The sequence below is a fragment of the Barbus barbus genome (assembly GCF_936440315.1).
Source record: "Barbus barbus genome assembly, chromosome: 44".
Lineage (NCBI taxonomy): Eukaryota > Metazoa > Chordata > Actinopteri > Cypriniformes > Cyprinidae > Barbus > Barbus barbus.
This window is the reverse complement of record NC_136722.1, coordinates 15,479,596-15,490,375: the sequence shown is the minus strand read 5'-3', so window position 1 is coordinate 15,490,375 and position 10,780 is coordinate 15,479,596. Positions and strand designations below refer to the sequence as shown.

General features: G+C 36.5%; 1 pseudogene across 1 annotated transcript; it reads left to right on the top strand.

Annotated features, from left to right (window-relative positions):
- Positions 1–1,578: 1,578 nt before the first annotated feature.
- On the top strand, positions 1,579–9,572 carry LOC306863299 (transmembrane protease serine 7-like; annotated as a pseudogene). The gene is made up of 14 exons: positions 1,579–1,701; positions 1,778–1,845; positions 2,063–2,245; positions 2,378–2,409; positions 2,946–3,050; positions 3,149–3,255; positions 3,635–3,771; positions 3,923–4,030; positions 4,137–4,244; positions 4,325–4,441; positions 7,886–8,084; positions 8,209–8,473; positions 9,112–9,248; positions 9,405–9,572. The product of its transcript is annotated as a transmembrane protease serine 7-like (transcript).
- The last annotated feature ends 1,208 nt before the right edge of the window (positions 9,573–10,780 follow it).

The window sequence follows — 10,780 nt, the reverse complement described above, 5'->3', positions numbered from 1 at the left end:
AGTCACAATGGTCGTTTCTGTGAGGGGTGAAGCATTCTGAGCTCTGCTGAAATTATGAATTTAGAGGCGGCTATAAAATTATAGGCTTGTCCTTTGTTTGACATGTGTCAGATAGATAAAAACTTCATTTGATCCTTAGAATACACAATTGCTTAAAAGTTAGTTTATCTAAGGTTGTCATCTCATATCAAAATATATATATATTTTTAACTTCCCTGGATGAATTGCCGTGTGTATAATGTTCTCATCATACCGCCAAGGCGAAAGATAGGGACCGTCTGCAAAGTGGCTACTGACTAAGACAAAAATGTTGAATGTCCCTGTTATTGAAAGTGAACGCAAATCATTTACACAAAGGAAAACACACACAAAGAAATCATGAAACAGAAATATATGTGTGTGTGTGCACATTTATACTTTGCTCTTCTTAATTAATTGTGACAGAGCTACACGTTTTTCTACCTCTATCTTTTATACTTCGTATACGGTCCCTATGTTTCGACTAAATTTTGAGGAGGCGAACATGACTTGATGTCAAATAAAACAATTCGAGGTTGTCTGAAAAAATTAAGTCTTGAAATGAATGTTATCTCGTTGTAAATTAAATACAGCGAACGAGATGGGATGGCATCGTGTAAATAATGTATGACTGGACAACCACAATGGACGCAACACTCATGGTGATGGTCGCAAAACACAAGTGAACCGACCAGTACCGACTGTAGACTCTTGTGCTTTGGTTTCACTCTAACTTACCCTTCAGAAATGTTTATGTCTAATGAAATTTACTTAATAAGTGATATCCAGTAAATCAGCTGGTATACCACAGTACATGAAATGAAAATATAATAGTCAACATTTGAAGTGGATCAAAAAGTTAATCAAAGTTGTCCTAAGACAATAATGCATTTTGGATTTAGGTTTTAGGACAAGTTTGATGAAAGGTTATGATCCACTTCAAATGTTGACTAGTGTAAGAGTCTAAAGACTGGTTTTGTGGTCCAGGGTCACATTTAAGAAATAAAAGGCCACTTAAGTGTTCTTAAAGAAACTTTCATGACTGTTTCTTAATACACTTTTAAAAAGTGTGCTTTGTAATGCTGTCAAAATAAGGGTTTTAATTTAAAGTACATTTTAAATCATTATGTATTTATAATCATATGTCATGTATTAAATAAGTACACTTATTTTAATGTTCACTTAACTAATAATCTGAACTGTTCATTATTGTAAATAATTATAATAATATTTATTATTACTGATGAGCATTTCATGTTAATATATTTTTAATATATTAATTTCAAATTCATCATTACCATACATCATTTTAAAATACATGACATACAAGTTTCAGTAGAAATAACATTATAGTATATTTTAATTTAGCATTGCTTATCAGTTATTTAGTTTAAGATTCAAAAAATTACATTCAGTTAGCACTTATTCTTTTAAAGTATTGTTCTTCCTGTTATAAGCACTCTTTTTAAAAGTGTATTTTCACAAGGGTATATAAAGTTATGTCCACAGTTTAACTGTAATTTAACTGAAATGCGCACTCTGTGTTTTGTAGTCCGGAGAGAGAGCAACAGTGGTGTGTATTTTGCTGGTATGTTCCGGGTTGCCAATGTTGAGTTTATACCAGAGTACCGGCACACTGACTCTAGTGAGTTTGTGTCCATGGCAAACCGCATTCAGCATGTGGTAAGTGATACAGCATAAATATTAATATACAGCAAAAACCATTAAAACCCTCACCGTAATATTTTAATCCAATACGATAACCAGTGTATACCGAACATCATCAGTGTCCAGGCTCTACAAACATACCGTCATCTCTGATCTGAGGTACAGTCACTCCAGTATTACTGCTAGGAAGATTTGGAAGATTTATAATGTCAATAAAGTATCCATTGAAAGTCTGGACTACTTAAATTTTCATTTGGAAGTTCACATTTAAAGTCAACATGAAGTCACTATTTATTTTCAGTAATAATATTTAACCATTATTTCAGTAAATAATACTTGAGATCTCACACTGTAATCTGTGACCTCTCGTCTTCAGTAATAACAATCAAGGTGGTGTACTGGTGCATTTCTGGATGATCTTCGTGGTGCCGCATCTGAAAACTCCATCAGTGTGTGAGTGCCATCCTCAAAGACTCTGTGCACATGAGTCTGAAGAACAGGTCTTCAGTGGGCTTCCTGCAGGGCCTTCCCGTGGACATCGACTCCATTCTTGTTAATGGTAATCTCTGCCACCGTTAACCTACTTTACATGTTACATTTTGTGCACATATTCCTTGTGCATTTTTTGTGTGAATAATTTCAGCTTCAAAACATATTTTAACTTTCAATTTCTATTTTCTTGTTTTCCCAGTTGCTTTACGCTCAGATTACACATCAACAGCTGTGGGTGAGTCAATCCAAACTGATAAGTACCAAGGTTGTGCACAATTCAGAACTGCTTTTTAAATTCTAGTTTATTCACTTGAATTTAGATTTAAGGTAGCAGAAAGAATGCAAAATTGCTATTTGAATTTTAAAAATGTAACATTCCATTGAAAAGTTAGGAGTCGGTCAGTATATTTTTATATATTGTAAGTATAGTTTTTGAAAGAAGCCTATTATGCTAAAAGCAGTATTATTTGGAAATATTACAAAATAACTTTTTGTGGAAACCATGCTAAATTTTTTCAATTATTTTTTGATTAACTGAATGTTCAAAAGAACAGCATTTATGCTATAAAACAATTGATATTAATACAGCAAGCCGACGGTCGACCATCGGGCAGTTTTTGTTCGTCGGTTAAGTTTTCTCACTGTGTTCCACGCCGTCGACTGAAGTTGGTCCTGGTCGGGGTTTTTTCGGCCGATTCGACATGTTGAATTGGCGTCGGAGCTCGTCGGTCAGTCGGGCCATCTGATCATTCTGATTGGCTGTTCAGCTGGCGAACCAGTGCGCGAGAGGCCCAGGTGATGCTGGAGTGATAACCAGTCCATTCTACCCCAGTCTTTTGCCCCGTCAGTGCTCCTGCACCTGGATGTTTCAGGTACTGCACCCAATCAAAAGCTTTTTCAATGTGTAGCAATATTATCCACAGCATCCATGTGACAAATAGATGTTTTTTGTCGGGTGTTTATGTGTCAGATGCCCAGCGGTGCTCTTGGTGTGGCTCTCAGGTTCCAGAATTACATGCTAAAACTAAAAGACTTGCAAAACTGTGAACACGGCTGGTGGAAAGTCAATGAGGTTATGTAAGTGATATTTCAGAGTCAATTATTTCATTTGTGTGCTAATACCATACATTTAGAATAGTTCACACACACCCCAAAACCTGCCCCCCAAATAACTATTATCACTATTTACTCACCCATTTTACTTTTTTACTGTTCTAAGTAAAATTTAGATCTTTTAAAGATCTGTTTTCCATACAACAATAGTTTACACTGACCAATCACCAAAAAAGACCCATAAAAATGTTCCATACAACCCAAACGTTTTGCCACTGAAGATGGTCAAACAGATTTGAAACAACAATATGAGTAAATAGTGACAGATGTTACTTTTGGTGATCTGTTCCTATAATGTTGATAGTCTTATTTATCATGTTATATACTGATTATAAATATTTTGATACTGTGGAAATTATATCGACCATTCAACCGTCTTCCGTATTCCTGCGCAAAACTCTGAAGTGGTTTTCCGCTGCAGCTCACGAAATGCAGACCAACCCTTCCGTGCCACTTACAGCAGCTACAACACCAGCCAGCGTAAGAACAATGCTGCTGAAATGGAGGAAATGCAGAACAATTTCAAAAGTCATTTCTCATCAGTAGTACATTCTCACTTACGAGCAGAGGAATAATATGTTGCAAGTCACTAAAATGACTCATGGCACCAAATGTTCTTTTTTTTTTCAAGCATGTCCATAGGGTCACTTCCTGTGCTCCACAGGTCTGTGCGTGGAGACGTTCAGGCGCTGTGATGGACTGGATGACTGTCAGGATGAAAGCGGAAAAATTTTTTGTTGTACGTTAACCGCAAAATCATGTAAACCCAGTAGTTCTACAATAGTAAAACTATCAAAATTTTGTCAATATTCATCAGTTTATTTTCAGTTATCTTTATCCAACAGCTAAACCGCCTAAAATCTGTGGAGGTTCGTCCCCATTGCACCCATTATACATCTGTAATGGAGAGATGGACTGTTCCAGTGGTAAAGATGAGACCAACTGTACTCAGGGTACTGTGAGAACTATTTAAAAATTCACACTTCGAGATGTGTTAATTGTATGTACAATGATTAATGTGTTGGCTGTGCAGAGACTAGCTGTTCTGGAGTCAGTTACCAATGTGGCAATGGAGCCTGCATTCTTAAGAAAAATGCTAAATGTGACGGCTTACACGACTGCTATGACCGCAGTGACGAGAAGGACTGTGGTGAGTTTTACTGTGGTAACATCCATAAACACTGTGTTACTCATCAAATTGGTTTGTAGACATATAAAGAGAACAGCTTTGTCATAGTTTAAACACCATTCATGCCCGTTTTAGGGTATTTTAGTCTTATTCTTGAATTCCACTATTATTATTAAAAAGTTATCAATATGGAGTCAATTTGATGTCAATGTATTGCCATCAAAGATTTTAAAATAATACAAATTAAATGATAAAACTGAAGACAAGAAAATGTACAAAAAATGAAAAATGAAGAAAAAAAAAAATCTGAATTGCAATATAAATGATGTTTTCTTTTCTACAATTATCTTGCTTTCACTAGTATTTTTGCTTACACTTTTATTTTCTCCTTACTCACACTTTGGTTCTTCACTTGTGATTCCAAAAACTGCAAAGAAAACCAAAGTATGAAGAGAGGGAGAAAATAAAAGTGCAAGTAAAAAATGTCAGTGAGCAAAAAAACGAAATACACATGTCAGATTGATGCTAAATATCATGGCAAATTCCACATACTACAAAGAGACACTAAAAGTTAATTTAAGACCACCAATTTTACGTATGACTGGCTAGCCATTCAACCGAAAATAGCCCTCATGTTCCCATGATGATATTGCTGCTATTATTTTGAACTATTGACCTTTTTGCAATGGTCGACTTGAAATTGTGTTTGGTAATTGGTGTGTGTGTGTGTGTGTGTATTGGAGTTGAATCAGACGGTGATTACAGGAGTCAAGCTGAGCTTTGATCATGCTTCATTCTCTTCCTGAACGCTCTCTGATTTTAATGGCTTTGGCTCATCAGATGCACCGGTCATGACTGAGCAGTTTATGCACATACAAACATGCACTTCTGGTCAAAAGTTTGGAATAATTCTTGGTGCAAATAACCTCGTGGTTAGCAAGCTGACATATAGCACCTTTGCAATTTGGGTGTCCCGAGTTTGAGTTCCGGCTCATGCTTTTTTTTATGCTTTTTTTAATTTGCGCCATTATTTAACACAAAAAAATCATTGTCTTAAACTATTTTGCACTTGAAATGGCTGCAATTATTGTTGCTAGGAGGAAGGGAGAGAAATTTTTCCACATGCATTAATTTATTTTGAATGTCAGAAGAACACATTATCCGAACATATCGTTTGCCAAGCCATGTTATTTTTAATTTGCTTCAGGAAATAAAAGACGACTTGGGACCCTCAACTAGGAGTCAGACCAGGTTTGTCAAAACTTCTTGTAACCTTTCATTTTTTGGCCTCCAGTTCCTTTAAAACCTTCTTATAACCTTAGTTTCCTGTTCACACTCACTGCATTTGGGGTATATATGACCCCAAAATTTAAAGAATGATTGTGAAAAAAATGTACATTTTTAATAATACATATAATATATTATTTTTTTTGTTTACTTCTCATCTGTACAGTAATGCTGTGTTTTTGGATATACAAAGTACTTTTGTACCTATTTACCACACAATTCCTCAACTATACCATTAGCTTGCATGTAAAATATTATTTTTTTATGAAAAAAATACTTAAACAATGATCTAAATTAAATATAAGTTGTTTCTGGATATTGATCTAGGTGTTAGCTGTACAATTCTGCCATCTGTTGGTCAAAGACAAACCTTTAGGAATTAAAATTTAAGAAAGAAATTGTATTGTCCATAGATACCCAGAAGAGGGCAATAGAGATCCATTCATTTTACTGGATGTAGCCAACTGCTCATATTATAACTTTTGTGATAGATTTTGTGAATTTATACATGTATAAACATTATTAAAGACATTAAAAATAAATATTCTTTCAAATAGTAGAATTTTGGTCGTTTTTGAAGCGATTTGAAATGTCTGTTTTTACAAAATACCACAGAAATTGCCACATAAGAAACACCTAAAGGACAAGACTTAGAATCAGATTGTAGTTGAATATTATTTATTTTAATGAACCAAATGTCTCAAATGGCTCAGAGTCATCGCCCTCAGTGTCTTCCAGGCATGATTCAGCTTCACTTGAATCAAGCAGGCAATCTAAAGTCTCCAGGAGAGTGTAACGCTTTGCCATACTGACACAGAATGAACTGTGTGACACCAAAGACCCTCTTTTATACCTTTGGTGTGGGAACTATTTCTTTGTTTTCAAAATAAAGTTGCAGCTCTTAGATCTCAGAGTAAACTTTCTCAAAGTTGAACAGGTCAGTTGCCTTTCATCTCTCCCTTGCTCTCTCTGTCTGTCTGTGTGTGTGCGCGTGCGCATGTGTGTCTGTGTGTGTGTGTGTGTGTGTGTGTGTGTGTGTGTGTGTGTGCGCGTGCGCATGTGTGTGTGCATTAGGTCTCACCCCTTTTATCTTTGTTCTGCATTTGTGGCTGATTTTATTTGGCTGTGGCAGTCATACCTGTCTGTGTGTGTGTGTGTGTGTGTGTGTGTGTGTGTGTGTTGAGTGAGCATGTCTTTTCTACATTGCATTTTTGCTCTAGTACCAGGCCTTCATTTCTGTGTGGAAATTTTCAGATTTATGCTGGAATTATTGATTTTATTTGTCAATTTCTAAAAAAAATGCTTTCAATTGGAGTCACACCTGTGTGTGTGTTTGTGTGCGTGAGCATGTGTGTGTGCAAGTGATCATGTTCGTTCCACATTACATTTGTGCTCTAGTACCAGGACTTCATTGTGGTATGGAAATTTTCAGGTTTATTCTGGATTTATAGATTTTTTTTGACAAATGAAAAATAAAAAACATTTTTTTTTTGATTTTCCCATTCATTTCAATGTGGGGTCATATTGACCCCAAAGGTCATGAGTGTGACTTTTTTTTTTACATACCTTTAGAACAACCAAATCAAGCCCAGTTTTTTTGTGTGTGTATGGATAGATAATTTAGAAAAAGTCACAAGATTTTATTCCACTGAGATAAAGGGAACCATTATTTTTAACTAAAGAAAAGTCGCTTGGGGTCATATTGACCCCAGAGGATAACTTAATTAAACGTACTGTGGCTTTTTTTATTTCTTTATTTTTTATTTGCGACTATGCTAATTTGCGCTGCGCTTGGTATATTGCGTTGGTCGATATTTAAATGAAATGTTGCCTCATGTGTTCTTTAATTTGCGCGTTGTTAGTAAATCACCAGCAGAAATGTCCACGCCCATCAGCGTTGTTTTGCAATTGCTCTGTTTAGTAAAACTGGCCCATTATATATTATTACATTTTAAAATGTAATTTAAAATAACTATCCTAATATAAAAAAATGCTGAACATTATTTTCTAAAAATTTAAAATCATAATTATTTCAAACTTTTGAATAGTGGTTTACACACCTGTATCAGTCACACATTTTTGCATCATTACATATCGTGTCATTCATTTTGGATGCTTGTACACTAATGCAAAGTATATAATCTCCTTGTGTCTCATATGTTTCCATATAATTTGTAGCCTGTGGCAATCCCACCCCTGCAAAGCGTGTATCTGACAGCACTGCTCCACAGCAGCGTATTGTGGGCAGAATCAATGCGGTGGAGGAGGAGTGGCCATGGCAGGTCAGCATGCATTTTTCTGGTCAGCTGTATTGCGGAGCATCAGTCCTCTCTGATGAGTGGCTCATTTCAGCAGCACACTGTTTCAGCAAAGAAAGGTGAGAAATGTCAGGTAGACCTACAGTATAAATCACTGAATATCAAAGTTTAATACCTTTTTTATTAGCAGCAAAGAGCTGGTCTTAATGCAGTTTGAGCATGTGTGAGCTTTGATGCTTTCAGGTTGGCAGATTCACGTATGTGGACGGCTCATCTAGGCATGCTAAACCAGGGCAATGCCAAGCATGTGGCCGAGATCCGTCGATTTGTTGTGCATGAATACTACAATGCGAGAAATTTTGACTATGACATCATGTGCAGTTGAAGAAGGCCTGGCCCAGCAGTCTGGAACAATATATCCAGCCTATCTGCCTGCCGGCCCCTTCACAGACCTTCACTGAGGGACACCGCTGTTGGGTCACCGGCTGGGGCTACCGTTCTGAACAGGGTAAAGAGCTAAAAAAACATTGACAAATGATGTAACAGTAACGTTTAAAGGTTTGGGGTCGGTAAGATTTTTCAATGTTTTGGAAATAAGTCTCTCATGCTTACCAAGGATGCATTTATCTGATCAAAATTACAGTAATATTGTGAAATATTATTATCAATTTAAAAAACTGTTTTCTATTTTAATATATTTTAAAATTTAATTTATTCCTGTGATGGAAATGTTATTATTACTTCAGTCTTTAGTGTCACATGGTCCTTCAGAAATCATTCTAATATGCTGATTTGTTGCTCAAGAAACTTACAATCAATGTTGTAATAACAGTTGTCCTGCTTAATATTTTTGTGGAAACTTTTTTTTTTTCAGAAATCTTTGATGAGTATAAAGTTCAAAAGAACCGCATTTATTTGCATTTATAATTTTTGTAAAACTCTAAATGGCTTTACTCTCAGTTTTGATTTGTCCTTGCTGAATAAAAGTATTATTTTCTTAAAAAAAACACTTACAGAACCCAAACTTTTAAACGGTGTTCAAACTAGAAAAAAATAAGAGTTTCTCTTGTTTATATGTCTCTTAGTACGTGTTTTGGTTTTTACAATATATGGCATATAAACAGCATTTTTTCCCTGTTTATACAGATAAGGTTCTACCCACTGTATTGCAGAAGGCAGAAGTTAGTATTATAAGCCAGAGTGAATGCAAGAGAAGCTATGGTGTTGTATCACCCCGCATGCTGTGTGCTGGCGTGCCCTCAGGAGAGCAGGATGCCTGCCGGGTGAGGGGAGATAACAACCATTGGACTGGGTCCTGCTTTATGAACCGAACATAAGCTTAGTATCTCATTTCAAAGCATTATTAAAAGACTAGCCTTTCTCGTTGATGAAAGTGAGCTGTCTCTCTGGATTTTTTTATAACCAATTTTTGATTCCAGGGAGACTCAGGCGGTCCTCTGTCCTGTCAAGCCCACTTGGGCGGCCGCTGGTTTCTGACGGGCATTGTGAGCTGAGGTTCTGGCTGTGGCAGACCCAACCTTCCCGGAGTTTACACCAGAGTGGCCAAGTTCATAGACTGGATCCAAAGACATATTCAAAACTTATAATGCACAGCCAATAAATCCACCTTACAATGAATTATGTATTTCAAACACTCAAAACAAGCCAGTGTCATCTCAACTGTTCCACAGCAAATATGTATTACTTAAAGGTCTGTCAATCATGTAACATCTTTATAATACATTTGTCTTGAATAAAACATTTCTTGTAGTTTTTTCCCAGAAATTACAAATAATTCCTGTCAAATAAAAAATAAGTTAACATTTATGCTGTATATACATAATAAACCTTTGCCTGGTCATAGCTGGTTTGCATGCTGGTTTTAGAGTTTTTTTTTTTTTTTAAAGCTGGCCTTCTTGACCATCTTAGCCAGGCTGGGAGGCCAACTAACCAGCTTTTTAAACTTAAACCAAGACCAGCCGACCATCTTAGTCCAGGCATGGCCAAATGTAACGTAATGTGCTATTTTTAGCTGTTTAAAACACTTGGTTTGCTGCTTGATTTCGCATACAGTATTATTTTAATGTATTATCTTATTTATGGACACACTGGTTTCAGTGCAAACAGTTTACTGCACTCGTTATTTTCCAACAGCACCTATAAAACCGGAAGTCTCGCATGCACAGAAAACCGTGCATAAAATAATTAGCCTATTAATGATTATTAACAATAGTATATGAAGAAGTGCTTTAATAATGTTTTTATAGTCTTCGTCTTGTTGCTAGAAAAGGTCCAATTGTCCTGTCCATTCATCTATCAAATAGCCAAGCGATTCGTTTATATATGCACGTGCACCATGGCCATAATAATATACCGCAACACATAGAGTAAATACTCTCATAAGAAGGAAAATGTCCCAGTTTGGCTCAGGAATCGTAATCAATATAGTGTGCAGCACACGGGATATATTGAGTCCACTTTGCTCTCAAGCTGCACGCCTCGCTGGCTCGTAACGTGAGACACGGTGGAAACAACAGGGAAATATTTCATCCACACCGACTCCTCTTAAACAAATATTTTAGCTATGCAATGATGTTTTTCATCTCCAGCAGACGGACCGCTGTAACGATGCATTCTTCTCCGCGATTAAATTAATGACGCTCTAATCGTGTAACATCAGACTGCCCATTGTGGCCCATGGCACACGCACACCACGGGAGAAGTTTGCCCACAATTTCTGTCGCACTGATGGCTATGTGGATTGTACCTGCTCATAGTGCTCCCTTTGTGCCGCGGTGCATGCTGGGTGCCGCGC